The sequence below is a fragment of the Vanessa atalanta genome, chromosome 8, assembly GCF_905147765.1.
Source record: "Vanessa atalanta chromosome 8, ilVanAtal1.2, whole genome shotgun sequence".
Classification (NCBI taxonomy): domain Eukaryota; kingdom Metazoa; phylum Arthropoda; class Insecta; order Lepidoptera; family Nymphalidae; genus Vanessa; species Vanessa atalanta.
This window is the reverse complement of record NC_061878.1, coordinates 1,754,324-1,779,770: the sequence shown is the minus strand read 5'-3', so window position 1 is coordinate 1,779,770 and position 25,447 is coordinate 1,754,324. Positions and strand designations below refer to the sequence as shown.

The following is a 25,447-nucleotide window of genomic DNA, read 5'->3' as shown; positions in this document are numbered from 1 at the left end:
TTTTTTTTAATACGTCGTTTTGTACCTTAACCAATCTATATTGGCATGCTGTGACGAGCGGTAAGAGAGATGACATATACGTAGTAATCTATGGCACTTTAACGCGTTATTTAAAAATATAAGTAATTCCGTTGACGATTCTATTAAATTAATATCTACCAATCAGATTTCTCTAGTCGTTCACTTTGAATTTTTTATAATGACTCGACCAATCTATCAACCAATCAGTAATTTGTTTATGTAAATGTATTATCATTGTATTGTAATGATAGATAACATCGAGCGTGTTCTTGTCAATAATTTTCCAAAATTAATGGAATTCAGGTATTTCAAGGTGTTCGGTGTGTATTTCAGTTTCTAAACGGAATCGGACTTCGGATGCGGGGTATTGTATGCGGGCGTGTTTACTGTCCTAACTAAAATACAGACTGGTGCAACTAAGCAGTTTACACTTTACGATTTTTTAGTTCAAAATCTTGTTATTTCTCTTTCAATTTATTCTCAACTAGCCACCCTGGCTTTGCACGGGTGCAATGCTGATACTAAATATGCTACAGAATTTCTTACAACGTTCTCAGTTTTTCAGTCATAAAAGAACACAAACTGCTATGTCCCTACATTTTAAATCTATAATATCTTTTCTGAAAATATTCAGTTAAGTTACATGCTGTAAAGAGCCATTATTTATGTATTATTTATTTATTTATTGTGAGTTATCCCTAAGCGATAGACATATACCATTATGGACTTTTCAGAAGTCTTTTTTAAGGAGTACAATACTGTAGTACATTATTTCGTTCTATCTCGTAGGGTTCAGCCTGGTGGAACAATGATGGTGCGGGATAGGTGGTCAACGTGATAGCAAATCTTTGGCACAAAGAGGTACAGACAACATCTAAATATAAACAGACAATAACAAAATACCGTTTTTTTTTTGTTGGTTTTTCTTATTATTTTTTTTGAACACTTAAAAAAATTGTTAAATCATTGAAATTTGATTTATTTTTTTACCATTATGAATTAGAAAAAAATACAGAAATTTCATCTAAAACAGCAATAATTATAGTCATTGTAACTTCGATAGATTTAATAGAGATTGGAGGTGCTGGGATTTGAACCCAGGACTTTCAGCATGCGAAGCAGACACTCTACCACTGAGTTACACCCCCTGGTAATAGTATTATTCAATATAAGGCACTAAATCAAATTCAGTAAAAGAAATAGTTACTAGTATTCTCAAAACAAGGTAAATTCATAAAAAGCGTCGAGAAGACCCATCAAGAAACCCAGACGCATCGTAATTACTTAATCGATTCAAATTCGAATCGATTTAAAAATCATCGTTTCAAGTTTATTCATTGATATTACAAAAAAATGAGATTGTCAAGTCACTGCAACTTATTAAACTATACAGTTCCTGTCAAGTTTTTGTTTTATCCGATTAGGCAAACCGGTTACTGTATATCGTGTCTGTCAAAGCCTAGTGTGGTTTATATCTATCAAAGCTTAGTGCTACCTTTAACGCATTAAGATTGTCAATACTCGCTATAGGGCTATCAACTAGGCGGCATTTATCTAACTTGCGGGACAGGAGTCTTGTTAGTTAAAGCGAATACAAGTTTCGAAGTCGGCAAGAATTAGTACGGTCAAAATGGATATTTTAACATAGAACATTTTAGCCTAACCTATTTCTGTGATGGCACTCACCGTTTACCTTGAATATTTTAATAACAAAAAGGGAGTGGAGACTTTCTATTTTTCTTTTGCAATAATATACTTAAGAATTCATAAATTTTCAGCATGGGAATTATTATAAGCTTACCAAATTATTTTTTAATTGATCACTTAATAAAAAATATCTTTTAAAGTTGAATTATCAATGACGGAATTATAACAAAATATTATACCAAATAGCCGAGATAGCCCAGTACGTAGAACACGTGAATCTTGAAAATTGCGAATTCAAACCGAGGAAGGTTCTACTGAATTGTTTTTTGCTTAACTTGTGTTTATGCTTCATTTATGAAAATACCGTGAGGAAACCTACCAACACACATTGCAACAGAATACTGGTATCCGGTTAAAATCTTGTCACAAGGAGAGGAGGGATTATTCCAGTAGTAAGATATCTACAAGCTGTTACTTTTTATTTTCAAATCAAAATCGGTATTAAACCTAGAATCATTACACTTACTTATTCACTGTCAAAAAAATCTACCACTGATTCGGAAAAAACATTGCAGACCTGAAAAGGACTTGTTATTTACAGAGCAGTTGCTCATAACGTTTAATTTCAAGGAGTTTTATCATCTAAGAAGTTATTAGTTTTATAAAACCTCTTTCAATACGCAAACGTTGGTGAACGATTTTTTTTTTAATCAATATTATTGAACGTTTTCTGGGATCCTTTTATAAAAGCTTACACGTTGTTCATCTAAACAAATATTAAACCCATATAGTCGGGTAACATTGCAACTCGCATAATTATGTTTGTTCCTAGTACTAACATTACTTACATAAATATTGCTAGATATATTTTTAAATTCTTGCGAACATAAAGACCATTGTCAAAGGTAAATTGATTTTTTTTTCAGCTAATCAACATCTTTCTAAATTAAATACGTCTTGAACTCAATAAACAAGCAAAGGTAAAAATGTTTGCAGCGTCTTATATATTAAAAGCGTAAACCGATTTTTGTCCCAGTGATTATGTGACGATAGCTACACATGAAAGATTAAAGAGCATTCTTGATTGCAATTTACCAAATTGTTACGATTTAAAGAATTTACTGACAGGGTAGAGGGCGACTCTACAGTTGCATAAAAAAAAATGTAAAAAAAAAAAACAAACAAACGTCGTCAGCTTATAATGAAATTTTATAAAAAAAAATGTCGTAGGTTTTAAAATTTATAAAAATCTGTTGAATAAACGCGAAGTTTCGCGTGCGACCCACTAGTTTTATTAAACAAACAAATGTTTTCTAGAAAGTTGTTATTGACTACTGTAATGTATAAAATTTTAAATTAACATAGTTATTTTTATTACTAACAGTATTAAAAACGGGAGATTTACCATGTTTTTTATTTTTATTTGGTGGAGCTCGATATTTCGACATTATCTACGAATGTCTTGTTCACGAGTTAGTCTCGCAAACAAGCTCCACCAAATAAAAATAAAAAACATGGTAAATATCCCGTTTTAAATACTGTTAGTACTATAATGTATTCATGAATTAATGAAATATTGGTTCCAACCAATAACATACATTCAAAATGATTACCAGACCATATTATTTTACAAAAAAAAAAATTCAAAATTATCTTTTAAAGAAGTGATTTACTGTTTTTAATATTTATGTTTTACGTCATATTTTATTTTCGTGTCTTCAGATGTTTATTTTAGAAGACTATCCCATTATGTATATATTTTTATATTATTCTTATGTGTACAATTTGTTTGACTATTATTTTAATAGTTGCTGTATCGACTTCATTTATTTTTGATTAGCTTAAAAGTCGGCCCAAGCTTGTACCAATTGTAATAATTTGTTCAGTAATAAATGTCAACATATTAAAAAAATACTGCTTAAAATAACATCAATACATAAAGAAAATTAACATCGTAGATGAACATTCTTACCAGTGCTGACAACGTGTAAAAAATATTAACTCGATAGTCTAAATCATAAACTTAATGCTAATTATGACATCACATCATTAAAAAATACCGGCAATCAAATTTGACCTAGAAATTTGCGTCCAAAGAGTTTTCAAACAAACAAAAAGGTACGACATATCGTACCGTATTATGTTAAAATCTCGATTGTAATTTTACGTTCGAAAATTGCTAGACCACAAACATGGGCTCATGAGGCAGATAGACTAATAATTGTCTCTGAAAACGAGAGATAGGCATGTAATTGATATCGCTTTATAGAAATTATGAAACAAGAAATTTCATTCAAAAACATTTATGTATGTATTGTCAAATCACAATATCTCAGCAACATCAATTTATTTTTTGTCGTCAAAAAGTCTTCGCTTGTCTGAGTCTATATAGAGTTTTATAGACAAAGATTGATGAAAATATCGTATCTGATGAGGAACGACCGCATAAATTCGTATAAAAACGAAGAGTTTGCGACACGGAGCATAACACACACAGCAATAACTCAGACCGAGATAGATTTTGGAATTTATTGACGCTGACAGGAATTACTGGTACTAAATTTTACAGTTCGCCATGAAAGCTGACTATAAAATTTCAAATGGTTTATATCTAATTATAGTATTAATGCACTGTATGAGAAAAGAACAAGCAAAGTTCAAAGGTTCGATTTTTAAATAAACATCACAAATATTATATTTAGCAAGCTAAAAACAAAACTCGAGGTCAAATTAGTTCAAATTTTACTATCTCGTAATTGTAAGCAATACCGATATATGATCCAATTTTTAATAAGTGATAGTTATTTTTATCTCAGTAGATATTCTACCACCAAACAGCAATAATAGCCATTGTATCTGTGGGCACAAGGGCCCGTAAAACGCTATTTCTAGGGGCGTTGGCGACCTTCCATCAGGTGAGACATCAACCCCTTTGCCTACCTATAAAATAAAATAATATTCCTCAAATTTTATAACCTACTGACAACTTTATTTTCCCCATATTATTTTCTATTGTATCAGTACGAAACCCTCTACAGTGTTATTATTTCTTGAGTGGATTATTTCCTTTCATTGGTTTTCTTCAGATTTTACTACTGTGTAATATTTAAAGAACGATAAGTATATCATTCGTACTGTCCATTTTGTTGAAGTGCGACCTCATATCCAGTTTTCAACCAACTTCGAAGAAGAAGGATGAGCACACAAAATAAGGGAATCGACAGCATAATTCGTTTGTGTTAGTAAAAACAAAATTAAACTAAAACAATTTACTAACATGTATTTGCTGTCAACGCTACGTATTCACCTGATATCTGTCAGACCGTACAAACAAAATCTGGTAAATTTTGAATGCAAATGAAAAACATAGCCCTGTGACATATAACCCAGTTTTACGGAAATAACTTTACTAATATCATCTCATGTTTTATGGAATTAGGGTGCGATGTATGAAGAAATAGTTGAATTTCTAAGAATCTATGTATTGTGTCGAGATTTTTTTACAATCAATCTATTACAGAATATCCGTTGGAATCGCTTAATTTCAATTAATTTAATTCAAACTAACAACATCTCAATAACAAGAAAATTACCAAAGCTTTTCAATAAATTCAAGGCATTCTGATTAAAACGATGTATTAGAAATATACGTAGCAGGGACTGAAAATTCTAAAAACGTATAAAGTCACACGCAAGTGTGTTGATTTTCAACAGAATTTAAAAAAATAAATAGGTTTTTATGTTTGATACGGAGCTCCGACATTAACGAGCGATTTGGAAAATTCTTATTTTGTTGGTTAGGGTATATTTCTCGCTTGATGCCATTTAAAGAAAAAATAAAAAATAGTTGTTAACTAATTCATTATTGTTTAAATCGTTTGATACAATACTTAATTTTCAACACACACATATCAAACAGCACTTTCAGTTAACATAACATGATAATATCTTTTCTAATTAAAAGGTACACTCAATAGCTACTACGCATTCAACTAGCCGTTCACTGCATAATTTTTAAATGCTGTTCTAAAACATCTCCGATACAAATTTGGAGAGTTCAGTCATATATACTTAGCAGGCTTACTCCTCAAGTTCCAAATCAAATAACTGAAGATTCCAATATCCTAAAGGTCTCGCATAAATCATTGGAGAGCCATTGGGGAATTTCTGATGCTTGAAAATGAAGGCATCTTCAGTTAATGCATTTCGATGGCTTTTTGAAATTCATGAGGTCCTACAGAGGAGAGCGTCTTAATATTACTGTAACGGCCTTTTAACCGAGATTCAGTGAAGTGCTTTGAGACATTAACGACCTTATTTGATTAATTGATTTAAATTAAAAAAAAATGGTACGTCAATATTATATAGCAACGGATATAATTGGCTTTCAGATCTTTGCGAAGGTTCTAGATTGATATCAATTTCATACTTAAAGATAATTATCTTTAGGTTTTACAGAAAAGCATATTCTTTAAATAATCATGCTTGTTGTGAATGAAGATATTACTAATATTTCTAGTTCTTTAGTTAAGTGTATATTAATGGGTACAACGATAGCTCTATATTTTTGATGTATATAGTACTCGTACATATATTTTATTGTCGTGCCTAATTTCAATGAAAATATTTATAAATATATGTAAACAGTTTGAATCGTCATTAAAATTACTGGTTCGGAATGTAGACAAAACATTCTGTAAGTCGAAACTCGAAACTCACTCAGAACACGAGCGGAAAATTTCAGAATGTGTTATGCGACTTTGATTATATTAATTATAAAATGTATGAAACGTATCATAATGATGTATCATCCTAAATAGCATGTCAACATTTTACGAGTGAGATAGGAAGAGAATTCTAACAGAATCGCACTGCTGCTGAAATAAATAAAAATCGTCAACAAACTCAGTACCTTCCTACATTATTTCACTAATTGAATTAAGGAAAACACGCCGAAAACTTGTGAAAATATTTTATGAAGCATTGTCTTACTTCCTCGTTGTTTGTAAAAATACGGAAATAAATTTGATCACAGTACTAATACAATAAAGAGATACATATATTTTGTTTCAAATTCGTATATATTAGAAAAAAGGACTATTTAGTAGATATGATAGACATTGTATCGCTATATGAATCTTTGATTTGATTCATTCATTCAAATGTATTTTATTATTTTACGTATTGTATTTTATTGAACGACTTGTTATGTTACTAATTATATTCTAATATATGTTTATATTTCATTTTAAATAATATAATCAAAATATTAGTCGCCAGTGTAATAATACTCATATGAAAAAAAATTTAGCCGAGATGGCCCAGTGGCTAGACCGCGTGCATCTTAACCGATGATTTCGGGTTCAAACCCAGGCACCACTGAAATTTCATGTGCTCAATTTGTGTTTATAATTCATATCGTACTCGGCGGTGAAGGAAAACATCGTGAGGAAACCTGCATGTGTCTAATTTCAACGAAATTCTGCCACATGTGTATTTGCTCCAAACCTTCTCCTCAAAGGGAGAGGAGGCCTTTATCCCAGCAGTGGGACATTTACGGGCTGCTAATGCTAATGCTAAAATGAAAAAATCACTTATCGTTCGAAGTCTCAAAAAGTTTCTGAAATGAAAGAAATAATAATTCAATTATAATATTATTATCAATTACTTTCCCTGACAATATCTTTTCACTCAAGAGATGAACTAACAGAAGCCTCAGACCCCAGCAAGTAATTACCTTAAAAAAATCCTCTCGCGTGCTATTTCGTTAAAAGCGTTTCCAAATCCACTCTGGATCCATATTGTATTCTCGTGCCAGGAAAATAAAGGAATTCTTTCTTACCTGTCTGACGGAACGGTTTGCATCATCAACAAGATTAATCGCTTAAAGAAATTTTTAAAACTTGAAAATTGGCAGAGAATCCAACGATCTATTTCAATAGAATTTGTTCAGTGGGAATATATTTACGTTAATATAACTAAGCCAAGGTTTTCAATTTAACGAAAATAAAATATTTTCCGTTATTTATTACTTGAAATACGTATTAAACTGAATATAAAGTAATTTATATGCAGCAATCTTTGAGGCTGATACGTTTTCTTTTTATTTATTACTTCATTGGTTTTTTTTTTTTTATTTGTGCCAAAAATGCACAGATTACTTCGCCAATGTCACGTGCGATGGAGAAGACACGATAGAGATTGATCGGTGCACATTTGATAATCATGATAATTACGTTATATTTTGCTCGTCATGATGACGTTCTGACGGACATGACGTTCTAAATGACGTAATTACGAGCTCACAGTAGCAGTGAATATAAATATTTTGATGTAATCTATATCACGTATAATCATCGTCAGCAGCCTGTAAATTACCCACTGCTGGGCTAAGGCCTCCTCTCCCTTTGAGGAGAAGGTTTGGAGCATATTCCACCACACTGCTCCAATGCGGGTTAGTGGAATACACACGTGGCAGAATTTCGTTAAAATTAGACACATGCAGGTTTCCTCACGATGTTTTCCTTTACCGCTGAGCACGAGATGAATTATAAACACAAATTAAGCACATGAAAATTCAGTGGTGCCTGCCTGGGCTTAAACCCGAAATCATCAGTTAAGATGCACGCGTTCTAACCACTGGGCTATCTCGGCTCATCTATATAATGTACATCTATATATTTTTTATTAAATTTTATAACAATAAACTATCATATTTAGACATTAACAATAAACGGGGTGCTTCATACTTAAAATTAACATCCAATCGTTCAAAGCGTTTTACATCAAGACAAATGAATGTGCTAAAAATGCTAATTTCAATTATGCAAACCGAGGTAGCGCTGGAAATGGACTTTAACAATATTAATAATAAATAATATTATAAATTTGACTTAAGCTTTACTAATATTTTAAAAACTTTTTTCTTTGAATAATCTGTCTGTCTGGTTTTTTTATGATATAATTTAGCGGACGAGTAAATGGGCCCTATGTCCCTTGTGCCTGTCGTTACACTGGCACACTCATCTCTCGAACCGAAACATAACAACGCTGAGTACTTCTGTTTGGCGGCAGAATATCTAATGAGTTCGTGGTACCTACTTAGACGGGCTTGCACAATGCCCTACCACGAAGTAAAATGCTTAGAACCTGAAATCAAAAAATTGTGCCTATAATTCTTGTCGTGTTTTCCACAATTAAACCCGTCCGATGAAAATCAAGTGCCCGCATTGGAAAAGCATGGAATTAGCTTCAAAACATCTTCTTAAAAGCGGAGGAGATCTTAAATGAGGAGTCGCACATTACAAGCTCTTACTTTACGTTACATTGTGAGAACCTAGCGATTTAAACGAGAAGCTCTAAACAACAATTATCTCAAGATATAAAATGGCCCTTTTAAAATTAACATATTCATTTTCGTAACATTCTCACTTGCTTAATTTTAAATGGTCATAGACCACACAATGCACTAACGACTATCTAAGTACAAAGTTAAAATAAACATAAAATTTACATTTTACATTATACAAAGAAAATGTAAATATTTTATAGAAAAGTTAATAGCTAACTTTGAAATTCTGCTTTTAGCTGAGTTATATATGAGTTACAGGATGCAAGCGGGGTCGTGTAAGAATATTAAAAACTCCACACGTGTTTAAGTATTGCCAAGTTAATGAACATGCTGTAAGTAAATAGTTTTGAAGCTAAATCCACATGAATTTTTTTTAATCATTTAGATAATTACTTAATAAAATTTTTGAGTTATAAAAAGTTATATTTATTGAAGTTTCGTCAGCGTTCGCCAAGAACTAGCGCGGTCCGAAAGTTTTTACTAAAATTTTCTTAACATAATACTATGTATTTTTTTAATAAATATGATTTAAATCGATAGAATTAATGAAGGAAGAAGTCCTATATTAATAAATTACCATTTCAACTGAGGTCATAAAAGGGGACTTTTCTTTATTTTTAGTTCATAAAAAAATTATAATTATTCTCTCTACCGTTGTCATGGTAACTGATGTGTTACGTAACTTTTAAAGCAATTAACTTATAAAAAAATAGTGTTATTCTTCATTCGTCATCCTTCGAATTAAACTTGAATTTACTTATGACTTTTTGTTGTAAAAATGCAGTACGATATAAAATATGGGATATGAGAAATTAATTATCTAAATAAAATTCAATGTTATTTAGATAATTAATTTCTGTAATTTATTAATTTTTGATTATTACATAAAATAATACCAGACTGCATTGATATATAATTGATACGAGCATGCCGTGTACACATGCTTTATAATTACCAAAAACATGATATTAACGATTGTAAAATTAATAGAGCACATTATAAGAAGTTGAAATATAGCAATTTTATGGACTAAAACCTTTTTTGAAACACGTTGCTACTCCCGATATTAGGTTTATTTATATTAATTTAATCATATTTCAATTAAGAATTACAAAAAAACGTCTTCACGTTTTTTAGTATAAATAATATTTTTTCACTGTCAGATATGTTTATAGAAATTAGGCCAAGATCCATCAAGCTGAGTTCGTTGCGTCATATTGCTTTGCCATGTCAATTTAATTCAATTTTTACGTTCCGTTCTATTTTTAAATGTGTTATTTTTCTAGATTTGAATTTAACAAACAATTTAAAAAAAAAAAAATATTTTGTAGAAAAAGTACTATCTGCTTTCTTTTTCTAGTTCATTATTTAATCAATTTCGTAATTATAATTATTTATATTATATAGGAGTACAAATCTTTAGCCCTTAAATCAAATTAATTAAATTATGAGCCATGATTACAATAACTTGCGAAAGTGAATCTTCGACAAATATGTAACAAAAGAAAGTAGAAATTGTGTGATTTCACTTCCTTCGTAAAATTTAATTTAATTTAATAATAATAAAAAATATTTATTAAATAAAGTATATATTAGATGAGATGTGTGGCTTATAATACGAGAGATTTCACTAGCGTAACATCGGGATAGCGCTACAATGACTCAATGGCTGATATGATAATATATATATATCATATCCATAATCAACATAATTATATGAATTTACCATATTTCAACTCTTGTTCCTAACTTTTTTATCGATAATACTAAAACTGAAAATCGTCGAAAATCGTTTAATCTTTTGTCAAATATTAGAGAAAAAATGTTTAAACAGTTTTGCTTTTTGCCATTTATATACAGATATGAAAAAAAAAAACTATGTGAATATAACAATATGAATAATATGTGAATTCAATATTTGCACACATTTAAGTGCCAATGTAAGCACGGTCCAATAATGAAAAAGACGTATCAGGCTCAGAACTAATGGTTTCTTTTTTTTTGATTCTGTAGATAGGAAAATGGGCAAATCGCTCATAGATATAATATATAACATTGACACGGCCAGAAGTATTGACCATCGCTATTTTTATTTAATTTTTTGTTTATTTTCCCCTTACATCGCCAATGCATCACTAACCTTGGAAACTAAGCCTTTATATTTGTGCCTGTAATTACTCTGTTTCACTCAACCTTTAAACTAAAACACAACGATTCTTAGTATTTCAAAGATTACGAGAAACGATCCTAAGATAACCTAATAGGGCTTGCATAAATCCCGTGTATTATTTTCCGGTTTTACATACATTATATTCAAAGATATGGAAGTCATAACTGCCTTCCTAATTCCTGACTGCATCTAAAAATTTCTAACCAAAGAAAATAATACCTTTTCTGCACCAAGGAACTGCAAGGAACTTCGGCAACTTGCAGCCAGACTCGTATTTAGACTAAACAGTTACAAACATAGTAAATACCGTCAATATTCATAATAAAACTTCTCCATAAAATGCTCGTCCACTATGTTGTCAATTCCATTAATATTCGACTAGTAGGGACATTCATCATTCAATATCCAATAATTCGCTCGAAATGTACATACAGACTTTGCTTTAAAAAAAATAAAGATTAATAAATAACAGAACCAGTAAAATGTTTTGCATTCTTAACCTTTGTAAACGAGAACATGGTTGTTGGTAACTAACAAAAGAAAAAGTTATGGGCACATTGGTCGTATCTGTGTGACTGACAATATTTGGCACTCTGCATTTATTTACGTAGCTCTTGGAACGACAAATTCAAGTTCAATTTAACTTCTCGCTTTCACGATAATATCCAAACTATTAAAATAATGTCTATCATTTGGAATGAGTTCAATAATTACTGTTACATTATTGTAACGTTGTACCATTCAACGTTATTAGATGTAACATTTTATATGGGTTTATTATGTTTTAGGGTAGAAAGCAGTTTTTACGCGGACAGAAATGGGCGGAAGTGACGTCAGGGCGGTTACTTGCGGGCACGCTTTTAATGAAAGCCGAGAAGCACTCTCCTGGGGCCAGGGAGAGGGAACGAAGAGGGATTAATATTATCTCTAAATAGTTCATTTGCACGATGTTGCACGTTTTGTTTGTGACCGCATAATGAATTTGTTGATTAAATTTATAATGTACTGAAATTAATTACCTTTTATGAAAAAGTAAATTATTTATTATTATATTATTTATTTATTTGGGAAACCAAGGTCATACACAAAGTATCTAGTTCTATATATACATAAAGTCTTAGTAATATAACAATTTACGTATCACTCTTACAGGCTTAACTCATCATGTAATAACAAAAACTACTGTGACTACTGTGCCTATTAAAGAAGAAATAAACTACTAAAATAAACTATTCAAATTATAAAGTAAACATATAAGAAAAATAACAAAAAAATATATAAAAAATATACATTATAGGTACAAAACACAAATATATTCACAGTATCAAAACTGGTAAGATATATCATTTATATCATTACATTATTGTTATCCTTTGTGACTTATAAGTTAAGATTAATCAAATTATACGAAAATTTTATATGACGCTGTTATTAACAAATAAATCACTCACATTGTACATATATATAGGATTACATGGATATTATACTTCTTACTTAAGAAGAATTAAATGTACCTATAATACATATTAATTACAGTTACGTGATATTGGCAAATATTAACCATTCCTTAAATATTCAATGCACCAGCTTTAGAACCTAACATGCTACGACCACTATAAACACAAGGTGATGAGTGGGTGGTACATACCCAGACAGGCTTGCGCAAAACCCACATACACTTGTCATATATTTTACCGCAAAAGAGCAATCACTATTGTTGTATTTCGATTCGAAAGGTGAGTGAGCCAGTGTAACTACAGGCACAGGGGTCATACACATATTAGTCTTCAAAGTTGGTGACTTATGGATGTTTTACTGACTGATTAATATTTTTTATCACTAGAATGTCTATGGGGGATTTACCATCAGATGGCCCATTTCCCAGTTCACCTATTTCGAATATATGTATATATATGTCTCTTCCTTTCTTAGTCATTACTTGACTTTAAATTAAAGTTTTAATTGTATTTAAATTTATTTATTTATTTTACTACTTCCTAGAATTCAATTAGATTTCCCTGTATAGTTAACATGAAACAGTACTAGCAGTATAATATTAAAACGCTTTTCCGATGGCCCTCCTCAATTCTTGGGTTGGGAAATGGGATGTAAAGTGCAGAGAGCTTCCTGGACTAAACACACGGTTAAAATTACCGAAACAAAAGAGGTATTCGTTATTATCACGTTATTATACTTATGATAAATTGTAACTTCTATAGACACAATGAATAAGACATTGTTACCAAAACAAATAATAGGAATTAAACTCGACAATAGATGATCAAAATTCTATCTCCTCATACAAACGATTGAAGCTATTTCAACACAGCAGACAACAAATCGTCGACTAGCAGTTCTATTGTCATAGAGTTCACTTCGTGTCTCACTTGTGAAATGTTCAGAACCGACTTAGGTTGATACCCTTTTTCGATCCAGGTATCCTAAATACGTTAAAATTAAAGTAAAGTAAATTAACAGCTAGTATTATCTCAATTCTGGACTAAGGTCTCCTCAATCAATTCAATCATCTCAAAGGGGAGATGGAATGGAGCTTATTCCACCACGCTGCTCTAATGCGGTTTGGTAGATACTAATGTGACAGAATATCATTGAAATTAGACGCGAATGTTCCTTCACTGATGAACACGAGATAAAACTAATTAAATATATGAAAATTCAGTGGTGCACATAATAATTATAATAGTTGATGTCACATATTATTTCCTAATATTTCACTATTGGATTCAGGGGTGAGTTTCGATTTTACTCTTTCTGAATTTACAGTACATAGATCCCCTATTTTTCATACACTTGTTCTAATCTATATTGGTCTTATGGTTTCCAATTACCAATAAATAAATAGCTGGATTTATAAACTTATAATCCTTCATAGGTTTATTTTATTTAATAATGTTCATGAAAGTACTAGGTACACTATTTCCAACGGAATTATAAAAATATTTTTTACTTATATCATGCGAATGGTCAACGTTAAGAGTGTTCATATAACATATTAAAATAACAGGAAACACAATTCTCGTATTTATAAATACTACATAAAGGTTGGTTTTACGTTGCACTTAATATGATGTAGGAAGAGTATTTGCAGAATAAGTTGTCATAATAAAGCGTGGCGTGTAAGTGTTTCATGTGTACACGTCATTGTGAAATATACGGGCAGTAATTGTGACATCATTTCATGACATTTCTGGTTAATCCTTGCTTTTGAATTAATCAAGATACATCTAGGCTTAACAGAAGGGATTTTATCAATGACGGTTTGAGATAAACTGATCTGCGTGTCACTGGCTCATTCCAATGTGGGGTCTTAGCCTCCGGATTGAATTGAATACTAGAAGACCCGAGCAAAGCGATTGAGATTTACAAGGTCACGACGTCAAAGACGGAACTCATAACAAACGGCGTTTATCGTCCGATAGCTTATGAGGCAAGGGTGATTAAATGCATTGATGAATGCAATCTCATACCTTGACCAGATGATCTATATATCTATCTATAAATCTATCTAATCAAAGCAAGAAAACAAAATTGGTGAATATACTGAAGGCATATAAGGTAACTATTTGGCAATGAAAAATCTTATGTGAGACAATCTCCTATGAGGTAACATTATGAGGAAACTCGTAGGCACATCCTATTTTTAACAAATACGGTCCATGTACCGTTTTTAACACTTCAGTGCCAATGAAGGAATTTTGATAGTCGAGTGGAGTTCAGTAATAAATTATCAAACCGGGTAAGAAATACCACAATTCACTGATATCTGATATCACTGATAATCTTTTACCAGAAGTATAATCAAATAATTCTTCCGGAAGAACAGTGTGCTATTGATATATAACATGGAGTTTTAAAAATAGAATTTTCCTATGCCAGAGGTCATTTTTAAACAGTGGAACACGACAGGCTGATAATAATATTAATAATAAATATCTACATTATCTTGAGATCTGCTTTGAGAACGAATGTATGTGAGCGTATCATTTAAGTTTAATATCGCCTTAGATTATTGCAGCTTTTAATATTATGTTTAAATAATAAGGCATTTCTTAATAAAGTATATATCTCATTTCGAGTACGCGTGGGTGCGTAATTTAATCAGTCTATCCTTGCATTGAATCCAGCTGTTATTAGCTAGGAATGCAGAATGTCTTTAAAACAGTTTCAAGAAACGCTTCTTCACACCCACAATGTTACCTACGTAGTATTCTAATGTGACAAAGATTAAGAAAAATAACTTTAATTCTAAAAAACAATCATTAATGACTGAGACATGGTTGGTTATATAAATATACTGAATATAAAATATTTTGTACATAATATATAGTATTGTTGTGTTGCGGTTTGAAGGGTGAGTGAGCCAGTGTATTTCGAGGAGTTGCTTTTTTATGTTTTTTTTTCTAAACATTTTCGGTTTGGAAATTATTGTCCCGTATTCTCACACTCAACGATGCTGTGTCGCCTCACATTCGCATCAAAGTAAAAGGCCATCTATTTTCATACAACATACAGAATTATAAGAGGTAAAAAACAAGGTACGCAAGAGCAAACTACATTTAATATAGTTATATTTTAATTAATATCATAAAAAAGGATGCGTCTGTTATGGTATTCATATTAAAGCAGAGTCATTAATGGAGTGTCAAATTTTAAATATTATCAAAATCATCTGAATCAATTTGCGGGTCATAATCAGTAATTACTATTATTATGAGATAAAAATGACTACTCGCCGTTTGAACAAATCATACTAGATTATTATTTTCTGAAGAGGAGAGAGAAGGAAGGAAAAACATCTTTACTTAGAACACTCATAATTTATTTTAATCCTGACCCTTAAACTAAGAAAGGTCCTACGATCCTTTATCATAGGAACTTTCTTTGTTTAAGGGTCCAAGAGAGGAGAGCACAGGAGAGGTCTAACGGGTATGACACTAATGGGTTGGCATTTTACTTTACCATACTTTGAAAATGTTCTCCTTCAACTAAAAGCACAAGGAACTGTAAAGGTAGGCGTTCAAACTCTTGTCTCAGTGTTTCTTTTATAAAATTGAATAATTTATTAACAGTATCTGTAACTCAAACTAAAACATCTGCTAACATCGTACATTCTTGTACGCTTGTTCGCTATTTTCACCCAAATATTTTTGCGCTTCCAGGCATCTCGTCGAGCGGTTGTCTCAGATTCCCAAAAGATATTGCAATAAAAATTCCTTACTTATCCTTTTGAGCTCGATTTCTTCGTGTTCGAATCTCGCATTATTAAATCTTGTTGTATTCAAATTTGCAATGTATTTTTATCTTCACGCATATGCTGCGGTTTTCCTTGAGAAAATAAAAAAAAAGATTATTATTAATTTATTTTAAACACTTATTAAGAAAAAAAAATTATAAAACACTTATTAGATAAAATTTAATATTTGGCTCAGTGATTAGAACGCGTGCATCTTAACCGATGATTTCGGGTTCCAACTCAGGCAAGCACCACTGAATTTTCATGTGCTTAATTTTGTGCTTATAATTCATCTCGTGCTCGGCGGTGAAGGAAAACATCATGAGGATTGTGTATTTCACCAACCCGCTTTGGAGCAGCGTGGTGGAATATGCTCCAAACCTTCTCCTCAAAGGGAGAGGAGGCGTTAGCCCAGCATTGGGAAATTTACAGGCTGTTAATGTATGTATTGTAATATATATTTGAATTAATTTCATACAGCGCTTAAATACGCTCAAAAATATTTAAACTTATCAAATCAAATTAAAATATATACCCGAATTTATTAAAACTTAATTTTCCTGTTAAAGTCGAAGTATTCAAATGATTGGACCACAACCATTATATTACCTAGTAATAATTACATAGTAGAATTTTTGAGCACTGGAGTTTGATATAGTTTTAATTACAATACATCTGAGTCTAATCCCTATAAACACTTGAAAAAGTTAGTATCGCTACTCAAAAAGGAAAATACTGCCTTAATTTATATAATATCTCAAAACAAATTATAGTTTTAATCTATTAAACATAAATAGCAGACGAATGGGAATCCGAAACGGAATTCCATTACAGAATTGGAATTTTTCCATTTAAGTATATTAATTCCATAAATCGCGACGTTGGTCACTATTCATAGAGGGTTATGAACTTAAAAGAAAAATAAACTCGAAATGCAATCTAGAAAACATAAAGCGGTATTAATCAAAGTGTCGACACAAAGTACGGACGCATTTACCCACTAATGCACCTTGCACCTGCTACTAATGCTGTTCCGTTCTTTGCTAGCATTTTTTTTTTTTTTTAAGTGCTCTTTTTCCGCGTCGCCTTTTTTGCAATTACGATGAGAAGTAAATTTAGCCCTTACGTATAATGAAATAAGGCGAAACTGCGCTTACTTTAAATTTAAATGTATTTTTCTTAGAATTTACTGATATTGTTAGAAATGCCGTGAATGAGAATGACAGAGGTGACGTTCATCCTGTAAATATCTTAAATCACTTTAAATGCCTCTACTGAATACTATTAGAACATCGCTGACATTCGAAATGTCAGTATATTAGATTAGATCAAAGCCTTTGTTTATGGTCTACACTTCTCCTGAGATTGGAAGAGGTTATTACAGATTATTGAACATTAATCTTTTTTTGTATATACCATTTTTTTGTACCTTATTAACTATGTCGTAGGGCTAAGTGCATGCCCGTCTGGGTAAGCACCACCTACTCATCAGATTTTCTATTACCAAATTGCAATACTTACTATTGTTGTCAGTTTGAACCAGAACAGCCTCAGGACTTAACATCTGAGCTCCCAAGGTCGATGACACAATAGCGATATAAGGAATGTTTGCTATAACTTGCTACGCTATTTTGTATGGTTGGTGTCGGATGTCCGATGATAGAATAAAGGCCACATGGGATGTTATTGGAAGTGTTTGTGGAAAACCTAAAAAATAAATGATACCAATCGAATTGAACACAGGTAGTAGATACCCAAATTCTGAATTAGTAGTCGCAAATTTATTTGAAAAATTGTTTGACAACATACCTAGTAAAATAACATTTATTTAAAATATTTTTTTTAAACATAAGATTCAGCTAGATTATTAAATAATAATATTTCTAATAATAATACGTTAGATTTAGAAATATTATTTTTGATACGATTTTTCGTTTGAAACAGTTTCTGCAATAGATATCATAAAATCATGTTTAAAATCGTCAATACAAAAAAAAAAAACTAATGCCATATGGGGAATTTCGGTAAAGTTTATTAATGATATCATATTTTTAATTAAAATGTAGTAAAGTTTTACCACTTTATAAGACTAGCAACCGAGTAGATCCCGGTAATTACAGGCCTATTTCAATACTCCCTCATCTTTACGTAAAATATTCGAAAAAAAATAATTTAAATCAACTTCTTCTGCATTTCGGTACAAATACTATTTATCATAGTAAGCAATTCGGTTTTACAAGAGGACGCTCGATAACTGACGCAGGAATAGCACTTCTCAAATATATTTACAATGCTTGGGAAAAATCACAAAATGCTATTGGAGTATTCTGTGATTTGTCTAAAGCATTTTATTGTGTAAAATACGAGCGGCTTCTTTATAAGCTCAAATACTACGGTATTCAAGGTAAAGCTCTTGATCTCATTGCTTCATACTTAAGTCAAAGAGTCCAGAGTCCAGCAAATTCTTACAAAAGGAATAAAGTCTTCGTTAAAAATGAGTGTTCCACAAGGATCAATTTTGGGTCTCTTTCTATTTCTAGTATATATAAATGATCTTCTTTTCTATGTTAAACGTATTTGTGATATAATGTTGTTTGCTGACGGTACTTCACTGTTTTTTAACGTCGACAGGAAAAAAACTGACAATGACTATGTGAACGGTGTACAAGTTAGATAACTTACTTTTAATACCGCTCGTCTAGTATATTTTGATTATTTTCACGGGATACTTTGAAGTCATTACTTTGGGGTAATGTTGCAGATATTGAATCTGTTTTTATTTTTCAAAAGAAAGCAATCCGGTCTATTTATAATCTTGGAGCTAGAGACTCTCTTCGGGATGTTTTTAACAAAGTAGTAATACTCATTGTTGCGTCACAATATATTTACAACAATATTATGTATATTCACTGTAACATTGGTCACTTTGATAGAATCAGTGACATTCATGTGCACGAGACATAAAGATATGCTCATAACGCAAAGTTTCCGACTCCGCAAAGTCAATAAATCATTCTCGGGGCAAGGTATCCGTTTCTATAATAAAATTCCGCAGACATTTTTAACTTTACCGTTCCATAAATTCAAATCATTTGTAAAAAATACATTGGTAAAGAAGGTATATTATTTAACGCAATATTATACTAATAAAGCGTGGATTTAATACTAGTTGACTTCTAGGCACTAATTGTATTTTACTAACATGACTATTTTTAAATGTTGAAAAAGAGTATCTACTGAGTTTCTTGGCGGTTCTTCTCGGTAGAATCTACATTCCGAACCGGTGGTAGCTTACTTAATATAGTTTGTTAAATGACTATTCAAAGGAGCTTGTAAAAGCGTACTTGAATGAAGTATATTTTGATTGATTGATTGGTGGTGGCTTATCATCAGGTAGCGAATTTGCCTATCCGTCTATCTATTCAATAAAATACATATGTACAAAATCCACAACAAATAAGATTATACACAACAAACGACTTCATAAAACAAGAAACAATTCCTATAAGTTTTATTACAAGTGATAAGCATTTTTACCCGAGTCTGTCATCATCACTAAAGCTAAGTGCTAATGAACGATGCTCTATTATGAAACGTTTTATTTCCTTTGAGTCACTGTTTCCTCTTTACTTCTAACCAGTAATTAAGGCATGAAAAGTATTACAAAAGCGAAGCGAATAATATACTTTATAGAGAAACATAATGCTGATTATATGATTCTATTATTACTGTTCATGAACAGCCTGTAAATTTCCCACTGCTGGGCTAAGGCCTCCTCTCCCTTTGAGGAGAAGGCTTGGAGCATATTCCACCACGCTACTCCAATGCGGGTTGGTGGATACACATGTGATAGTATTTCGTTGAAATTAGACACATTTCCTCACGATGTTTTCCTTCACCTCCGAGCACGAGATGAATTATACACACAAATTAAGCACATGAAAATTCAGTGGTGCCTGGGCTTGAACCCACAATCATCGTTTAAGACGCACGCGTTCTAACCACTGGGCTATCTCGGCTCATTACTGTTCAGTAAAGTAATCAATTATTAATAATCATGAAAAGGATACTCATCGTGATTATTCGATAATAATTATTATTTCAAATATTGGATGAACTTGTAATACTTATTTTTGTTTTTTTTTTGTTTGTTATCGTTTGAGAGCAACTAACACGTCTCTATTGTTCCATAGAATAATGTTAATAAAAATTATACTGTTTGCTGAAATATAATCTCCAGTAATATGCCACATAGGTGGTTTTTGAATACCTATATATTTCATTGGTCAATGATTTTATCTTGTGTTTTTTTTTCTTGATACCTTAAATGTGCAATGAAAAATAATAATAAAATAAAACGAGAAGTCTCGTAGGTACCAGGTTGCAACGTTCCAATATTATTTATTAAATAACAGACAATGAAAGAAGTTAATAATGTTTAAGATTAAAATTATAGGACAATAAATAGAATTGTTATTATGAATCCCGTGTGGATTAAAACAATACCAATAATAAGTTCAAATAATCTTTTATAAAACCGTTTAAAATAGAAAAAGAGGGAAAGCTCGCCTGGAGGACGCTCGACGTTTTTTCCTTATGTGTCGATTTCCTACTGACTGACAAAATGCATTAATGAAATATTTATACTAGCGGCTTCGCCCACGTGGATGGCAGTGGCAGAACTTTTATGTCGGCAACTGAGATAAAATGTACTACATGCGCTATTCCAGAATCTAATCTACCTCTGTGCTAAATTTCAATCAGATGCGTTTATCCAAATTTGTGCATTTATAATATTGTTAAGATAAGACAAAATGACTCACGCGATCTCCTAAACTATATCCGATTGAGTCGAAATTTAGCATAGACACTCCTTCCACGACGCAGACGCTCACTAAGGAAGGATTAACTCTGTATGAACCTTACTCGTACGAAATCGTAACGGACAACGTAATATATATCGGTAATAGGTTCGCTTTCATAGAACTTTCAGCCTTATTGTGTGTAGTTGGTCCAAACATGTACGATATATTATTCCGCAAACATCTAATGTAGAAATGTGGTCGCAGTGTTGTTTCAATGAAAACACTAAAACAGTGATTAATGTATTTGTGTATTTTATTTTATCGAAAACTGGACCAAAATAATATGTTCGTGAATGCACTATTGCAGCGATTTGGGGTATACATAATCTGTACGATATGGAAATTAATGAAAAAATATGATTGTTTTTCTTTTGAGTATCACTTTGAGTTTAACTTTATTATTAGTTTTATTACGAAAAAAAATCATATTTTTTCGTAATAAAACTAACTTGCAACCTTTCCTTTTCAAGGAAAAATGGATATAAAGAGAACTAGTAGTCATATCAGGGTTCCCAATAAAACTTGTTAAGTCAAATCTAATGAGTTCAAACTGTATTGGTTTACTAGTAGACAGGGTACGTCGCTCACCTTCGAGCTCCTTCATCAGATCAGCACAGTCGTACCATATTATGGTATTCGAATCGGTACTTGATAAGTCCTTCAATTAAATTTTCGGTACATATAGAGAAGCTAAGCTAATCAAAGTGTGTCAAAAAGTATTATGAAGACATTTTTAGATCTAGCTAGAGATATGCTCGCTTCTTTAGGAATTATCTGTACAAATAGGATACGACTTGATTATATATCCATAAATCGAATTTAAATAACTGTTTAAATTAGCAGCTACATTAGAAATTATACGGTTCAACATCAACTGAAGGCAGTAACAAAGTCCAGAATGAATGTTTGAAACTTTTTCCGTTTCCACAAATAGCCATTCAAATAATTCGATATTTACATTCAGTTTCGACTTATTTTTGTCTTTTTTTCGACCCAATTTTTGGGCACGAAAATTTAACAAAAAAATATTCGGTAAAACGTTTTAAAACGATAGACAAATATAAATATTCTTTCATCATAAAAACTTTTGTTACTACCTTGGAAGTTCGAGACAATAAAAACGCGGAACAAACATATTATTTAAGTCCATTCGCATAAACTAAAGATAACATTAAATCGGCAAAGTACAGAGGATTTATTGAGAAAATATTTTACCGTATTATGTGATATTTTCGTTACTCGCAACAAAATTTTACCACATTTCAACGGAAAAGTTTGTGTTTTATTTAAATTTATCAATTTATTCTCTTTCAGACATCTTTCAGGATAAATACAGTTATTGTAAACAAATGAATAGTGTTCCGAGCTTAAAAATAGAAGCCTTTATTCTAGTCATGCTTTAGTTGAATGAACTTTTGGATTCTGTCTGGGTGGGTACCCACTTTCCTGCCAAACAGCAGTACTTAATAACATTGTATTCTGGTTGAAGTCTGTGTTACAACAGGCCCAAGGAACATAGTTCCCAAGGTTGATTGCGCTTTAGATAATATATCAAACGGCATAATATCTATGAGTATTGGTGACCACATATTTACCATCAGGTGGCCCATTAGCCAAAGTACCTAATAAATAAAAAATACATATAAATCTTTACAAAACTATAATTAAAGTGAACATATAATTTTGGTATCCTGATTTATGTCAAATGGCCGGAAATCAACCACATATACCGAGAGCCTTACAATGTCAAAATAACATATTAGACCGATACGAATTATTAACAGTAACTTACCTATTAAAGGTAATAAAGTTTCAGAAGTTCCCGTCAAATTTCAAATTCCCATTTCCATTACCGATAACGAGGAGACCTTTGTTTCAAAACGTATACACGTCAAGCTCTCGTAACTTTGTGCTTCTTTGTAAAATTAATCGAAAGCCGTAAAATGAAAATTATGTAATATCTACAATTCGAGATTTATATCGATATGAGACATTTTTTTTTATTATATAGCTTGGCGTATATAGATATATGGCGCCATAGATAATGGCGCTGAAGAAATATTAACCATTCCTTACATCACCATTGCGCCACCAACCTTGAGAACTAAGTTACGTCCCTTGTGCCTGTAGTTACTCTGGCTCACTCATCCTTCAAACCGGAACACAGCAATACTGAGTACTGTCGTTTGGCGGTAGACTATCTGATTAGTAGATGGTACCTGCTCAGACGGGCGTTATTATATTGTGTATTTCAAAAGTATTTCAGTGTTAGTGTAAGACTGAACTGATCGGACTGACGGAATCAGTTCAGTCACCATAATTATCAGGTCGGATATTAAATTATCTCACCGATTTTTTTAGAAATTATTTCAACCATTGTATACCAAGCAGCACAACTGTCAACTGCTTTGTAACGAGCCACCGATGCAACACAAAAGAAGGTACCGTAAGAGTCGATAGCCGACCAGCGATAAGATTGTTTGGCGGTAGAATATCTGATGAGTGGGTGGTACCTACCCATACATAATATTGGCATACCGGGTAACTCAATTATTATAAATCTGTTATTATATATATTTTACAAGCACCTATGAATCGTCATTTAATAAACTATATTAAGTGAAGCTACCACCGGTTCGGAATGTAGATTCTATCGCGAAAACCGGACAAGAAACTCAGTAGTTACTCTTTTTCAAATTTAAAGATACAATCGTGTTAGTTAAATACAATTATATATGTATGTTATATATCCTGCCTGGAAGTCAACAAGTATTAACTCGACGCTTTTTTTTTATTATGTGCCCTAATGGAATTGACGACACACAATTACCTTAAATACATTGTCCATTTAATATAGATCACCTTTACAGCATGTAATTTAAATGAATATTTTCGAAGATATTACAAATTTAAAACGCAGGGACATAGCGGTATGTATAGTCTAATAACTGAAAAACGGTGAACGTTGTAAGACATTTAGTATCAGCACCGTTTTGCACCCGTGCGAACCTGGGGCGGGTCGCTAGTATAATATATTATTTTCTTCTTAAAATTCGTTGATCGATAGGTCACTGACGCGCATAAACTGAAGTTTTCACATAAAAACTAATCTCTAATATAAATCCGATCTACCATATTAAAAAATTATTAAATAACGCTGATTCAATCGTTTGATCATTTATTAGCACACTTTATTGCATTTCTGGACATGGCGTTTAAAAATGATTAAATTTTTAACTTTTAAATATTGTATTTGTTATAAATATGATCAACACTTTTTTTTTTTAATTGTATATTTCGGGGATGTCAACAATACGGGAGTTGATTTGACGAGCCGCAAGCGTTGTCAGTATTACATAACGCTTCGACGAAGTCTAGATGGGTCGGTGCGAGTCGGCGACACGACACTTCAGTGCTAGCCACCGTACAGATAACACGTCTAGGAGCTGTTTTAAGACTAGTCGTTATTATTGTGTTTAAGAGTAAATCGCTTGAGTGATTACGGAACTGTTTTTATTTACCCGTACCCACATTTCGCCCAAACATAATGTCTGATGGTGAGGACATCCACTCAGATTACCCACAAATGCAGTCATACATATTATTAACAGTTAACAATCGTTTAATACTTAAAGTAGGTTAATTTACAATCAAATCATGGAATTTAGAAACAAATTAACATTTATTAACAATATAGAACCAAATTAAACTTATGTCTAAATAAGAATGCTTATATTTTCATCGCCGTGTTATTGGTTAATAAAAAGTAAAGTTAATTGCTAAAGTGACGGGTTATTATTAAACGTTAAATAAATGAGATTTTTAACGTTAATTTCTGTATAACGGAGTTTTGTGTAAACGCCTCTTAATAATAACAGTTGTATAGCCTTTAAAAAGTACAAAGGAGGTACAAGACAATTAATATTGAATACTTGTAAAAGTTTATCATTTATTATAGACCGTTTTAAAAATTTGGTTAAAGTTAAGAATAAAGGAATATCAAACAAGTCAGTAAAAGTAAGTAAGGGGACAAGCAATGTAAAAGATCTGAGAGCAAGTCACTGATTCGCGTTCACAAAGCTGAGTTTGAAGTAATGGCATTACTAACTTCTGCCTACGAACTGAACTCAAGGCATGAG

General features: G+C 31.7%; 1 non-coding gene across 1 annotated transcript; it reads right to left on the bottom strand.

Annotated features, from left to right (window-relative positions):
• Window positions 1-1,097: 1,097 nt before the first annotated feature.
• Window positions 1,098-1,169, bottom strand: Trnaa-cgc. Its single transcript has one exon. It is a non-coding gene; the product is annotated as a tRNA-Ala (tRNA).
• Window positions 1,170-25,447: the final 24,278 nt, after the last annotated feature.